This window comes from Periplaneta americana, chromosome 10 (assembly GCF_040183065.1).
Source record: "Periplaneta americana isolate PAMFEO1 chromosome 10, P.americana_PAMFEO1_priV1, whole genome shotgun sequence".
NCBI classification, from domain to species: domain Eukaryota; kingdom Metazoa; phylum Arthropoda; class Insecta; order Blattodea; family Blattidae; genus Periplaneta; species Periplaneta americana.
This window is the reverse complement of record NC_091126.1, coordinates 173244817-173250256: the sequence shown is the minus strand read 5'-3', so window position 1 is coordinate 173250256 and position 5440 is coordinate 173244817.

The following is a 5440-nucleotide window of genomic DNA, read 5'->3' as shown; positions in this document are numbered from 1 at the left end:
GTGCTTAGGAAAATATTTGAGGCTAAGCGGGATGAAGTTACAGGAGAATGGAGAAAGTTACACAACACAGAACTGCACGCATTGTATTCTTCACCTGACATAATTAGGAACTTGAAATCCAGACGTTTGAGATGGGCAGGGCATGTAGCACGTATGGGCGAATCCAGAAATGCATATAGAGTGTTAGTTGGGAGACCGGAGGGAAAAAGACCTTTAGGGAGGCCGAGACGTAGATGGGAGGATAATATTAAAATGGATCTGAGGGAGGTGGGGTATGATGATAGAGACTGGCTTAATCTTGCACAGGATAGGGACCGATGGCGGGCTTATGTGAGGGCAGCAATGAACCTTCGGGTTCCTTAAAAGCCATTTGTAAGTAAGTAAGTAATGTACACAAAGTTTATTTTGGTCATCACATAATTGCTTCTTAATTTTTGTATATACAGTTTTAACACTTAAATATTACTGATTAACTTTCCAACTTCTTTATTGTGTTAATATTTAGGAATTTACCTGGCGACTAGTTTCGAAATGATGTTCTTCATTGTCCATAGCCTAGTGGAGATCCTGTGCTATCTTCTGGTTTCCTGTTGTGGTGGGATGTGTTCATGATTTTGTACTGATGATATCATGGATGCTTATAACTGTTACAACTAATAGAAAACAAATCAAATATGTCCCATCTTATGCAATTCTCTAAAAAAAATAAGGCTTTTAAGTTACTTTCCAGCACAGATTGTTTTGGAAAGTATATTTTTTTTCATTTTATTAAAGTTTGATACTGCTCAATTTCTAACTTATTTTCTTAGTCATTAGGCGTTTTCCTCTGAATTTTATTCTCTGACACACATTTGAAACTATAATCTTATCAGTTTTTATGGAGCAGGTCAGAAGGGCGAATACGAATTTAAACACTACTTTGATTTCAACTTGTTACAGACAGACTTTTCTCCTAGATCAATTTTGTTCATTCTTATGATTCCTTTACAATATTCCCCTCAGTGACTTGCATTTAATTTGCTTGCATGACAGGTAATTTACAAAAACTGATGGAGTGCTACCTAATTTTAATATTTTTCTTTCAGTGTGATATTTTTGTGATGACAGTAGGGATGTCAGTTCTAAGTGCCCACCACCTTTACCCCCAAGGAAATACCCCTGGTATAGTAGGATCGTTCTATGCATCCCCAGTTAAAAACTGAGGCTACTGCATTATGAGCAGTTGCCTTTTGAAGTATGACAGTCCCCCAACCTTTTCTGTCCACTCGGGGTATGGGGTAATCTCTGTTTCCGGTTTCTGAGACAAACATAATTGTTGCCAATTCTCCCCTCAATGCTAACACTAACTGCAGTCTTTCTTAACATGTCCAAACAATTCACAAGTGTTTTTGTTTGCGGTTTGAAAGTCTTCTGTAATTTTATTTTTATTACAATTGTTCTTTGACAAAGAAATGTTAAATGTTATGTTTTATTTAACGACGCTCGCAACTGCAGAGGTTATATCAGCGTCGCCAGATGTGCCGGAATTTTGTCCCGCAGGAGTTCTTTTACATGCCAGTAAATCTACTGACATGAGTCTGTCGCATTTAAGCACACTTAAATGCCATCGACCTGGCCCGGGATCGAACCCGCAACCTTGGGCATAGAAGGCCAGCGCTATACCAACGTGCCAACCAGGTCGACTCTTTGACAAAGATCTTTTATAAAATATATATTATAAAACATAATATAAACTGTCATAATATGACAGTGTAATATGGCAGAACACAAATAAGCTATGTCACATTATTTTTCTTTAAAACTTGTACTGAATTTCACATCAAAGTGTATCATTGTCACAGTGCGAGCACTTCCTCCTGAATTCTCCGGTTGTGTGAATTTCACGACAATATCACTTTTCTCTGTCTTACTGCAGTCTTCAGTTTTAGGATATGTAAAGTTCCACGTTTGTCAAAACCTCCACATAAACCTCACATTGTCCATCTATCTACTGGGTGTTCATTTCAAAGTGTGTCATGACGTCACTGTTGTGAGTCAGCGATTTGAAGTGAGTTTCAGCTTTTATGTCAGAGAAGTTGCCTATTAATCAAGGCGTTCAATCTGAACTTGAGAATGTATACGGTATAACTTGAACATCGTAGCAACAGATGGCGGTCTGTACGGTCTGTGTGCTACCATAAACTCTCTCGAACTGTGTTTTGCGTGGGCAAGTCGTACACAGGGTATTTGTTATCATCGGTTGTGTACGGCAACATTCCACAACACAAATCAAATGCTCCATGTCCATGTTGACCGTCGAAGTTAATGTCAACAAACACTTAAGTAATCGTCTTAACCCTCTCCACACATCCCGACAGTAAGGAAAAAACTCACCTCAGTATGTGTTTCCAAACAGTTCACATTCCTGTCACTACAGGTCTTACGGTACGGATCGGTAAGTACTCTTCAGAATGAACGCCGTACTTGCTAGGCAACTTCTCTGGCACATAAGTAATATGCCTTTGTGGAAGTGTAGGAAGACTGAATTTTCTAGGCTCAACGACTAGCCACATGACGACATACAGAGAGCCATGACACACTTTGAACTGAACACGCAACTTGTTCAACCTAGAGAACTTTAGTTTCCTTTGTTGCATATTATGTCACAAAAAATTTTCTTGCGTCATTTCTTTCTGCGGCTCCTATATCTTGTAGAGTTCTACATAACCCTAACATTGTAGATGTAGCTCTTTACAGACTGGTGTTCTCAGGTTTTCTCATTCTGAGTTGTCATGTAGCTTCATGGAGCCCTAAAGTCAGCCAATGCCAGCAATTCTGTTATTATCCCATGCTTTGGTATATTAATTTTTAGTAGGTTATTTTACGACACTTTATCAACATCTCTGGTTATTTAGCATCTGAATGAGATGAAGGTGATAATGCCGGTGAAATGAATCTGGGGTCCAACACCGAAAATTACCCAGCATTTGCTCGTATTGGGTTGAGGGAAAACCCCGGAAAAAACCTCAACCAGGTAACTTGCCCCAACTGGGAATCGAACCCGGGCCACCTGGTTTTGTGGCCAGACGCACTTATATTAATTGTAAGCTAAATGACGAGCATAATCACATGCTAATTGACGTATATTTGATTGTATATGTTTGTATAGTTTGGCTGATGAATTGTATATGCTTTTAAAATGAATACTAGTCTTAATAGCTCTACTGATGAATTGTATATGCAGTAAATTGTATAGTAGTCTGTATAGCTCAATTGATGAATTGTATATGCTGTAAATTGTATTGTAGTCTGTATAGCTGAACTGATGAATTGTTTATGATTATAAATTGAATTAATCTACTTGATATTAATTGTACAAATTTGTATAGCTTAATGAAAGTATGCTTGTAAATTGAATTAATCTGCTTACTTTGTATTGTATATGTTTGTAGAGTTCTGGCCGATGAATTGTATATGCTTTAAATTGAATAGTAATCTGTAGAGCTCTATTGATAAATTGTTTGTGTTTGTAATTTGAAGTAGTTTGTATGATATGTATTATCAATTTCTGTATATCACAACTGATTGAATTGTTTATGCCTTAAATTTAATTAACTTACTTGTTTTGTATTATACATATAGCTCAACTGATGAATGATCGTTTGGGTTTGTAAATTTAATAATCTGATTGGCTATGTATTGTATACTTTCAGTAGAGCCATCGATGTAGCTCAGTCGGCAGACTCGCTGGGCTGCTGATCCAGAGCTGCGTTCGGGCTTGAGTTGGATCCCCCTTTGGTCTCAATGAATTGGTTTCTTCCGAGGTTTTCCCCAGCCATGGGACTGAAGCCAGATGGTCTATGGCGAGTCCTTGGCATCACTTCATTTCCCCCTTTGATTTGATTACCTGGTTGGGTTTTTCCGAGGTTTTCCCCAACCAAAAGGCAAATGCCGGGTAATCTTTTGGCGAATCCTCGGACCTCACCTCATTATTGTAGAAAGTTACTACATTGTAAAACTGTAAAAATTGTAAAATATTGTAAAAATGTAATTGTAATATTGTAAAATTTTGACTTGTTCCACATCTTAAAGCTTCATTGCTCATGTAAGATCTATGGAAGATAATAAATGAATGAATGCTAGTCATGCCATAATTATCTTAGTACGTTTAATAATCTAATTAGTTCGAACTCCTGCTCCTCGCTGAACACCTGTTGGCTCATGTATCATGAACCATATTTTCCACCTATATCATTACCTTCTTAAACTTCATATAAAATAATGACGTGTGAGTCATGACACACTTTAAAGCTTCAGCTCATAATGAGAGTTTTCCTTCACTGGCAGACCTTGCTACTTCCTGAATAACTTCATTGGATAATTCATGTTTGTTCTGTTGTTTATGTATGTCCGAACAATTTTACGCCCTAGAAACAAATATAATATCAATAAATTCGTTATATTAACTTTTAAAACGTTTTTCAAAGTATTGTTAAATTATGTTGTGGTGCAGTTTTGAACAATGTTCAAATGTTCACCCAAGAAACTGTTCAAATGTGCCCTACATGACCGTATCAAGTACGACCATTCATTAAAAGGAACAAGTAGTAAATATTAGAGAGCTACAATAATTTCCTAAAAGTGAATTCATTAGGCTCTAATATTACATAATGAAACTCATCCCTGAAACGTTCATGTTGTTAGAATATCCTTATGAAGTTCGAAAAAGAAATAGCACTTTCGAAGCACTTCAACAAAAGTGCATCCACTGAGTTCACACCAATAAATTAAATGAAAGGAAAAAGGCAGCCAGTACATTAAAAGGGCTGCCTTCCAGTGGCGGTTCCTCGGGGGAGGGAAGGGAGGAACGTCCTCCTAACATTTTTCTTCTTCTGAAAGTTAATACCAAATAAAATATGTGCCTTGAAATTCAAGGAAGATTCGATAATTTTTAAGTTCACAGCTATAAGAAAACCTCAGTTGATAGAGTTTTAAACGACACGCGCTCATGTGCTGTAGAAAACTGTGAGAAAGATGCGAGATTGTTTGTGTGGAGGAAAGTCAATCCATTCCTCCTTTACTGCAGTTAGCACACACAGACAACAGCGCACTAGCGGCCAGAGAAAGAAGCAGAGTTTTAAAGCAAGTAAATGAACGGAGAGGGAGGAGATCCTCCTCTGAATCAGCGCATGGGCGAGAAATAGAAACCAACTGGTCGTGCAGCAAGCTTGCTACCACTGCCATCTAACAATCTTGCATTCAACCAGACTATAACACATCTAGGAGGAGGCACAATAAAAACAGTTTTAACGCAATGCTATGAAAGATATATAAACTTTTTTTTTTAATTATAAACCAAAAATATTATTCATTGCACTTTATATAGGCTACTCATGGTTTGAAACTTTCAACGATATTTGAAAGTTAATGTTGGGTTTATATAAAACAAAGAAGTAGTTCT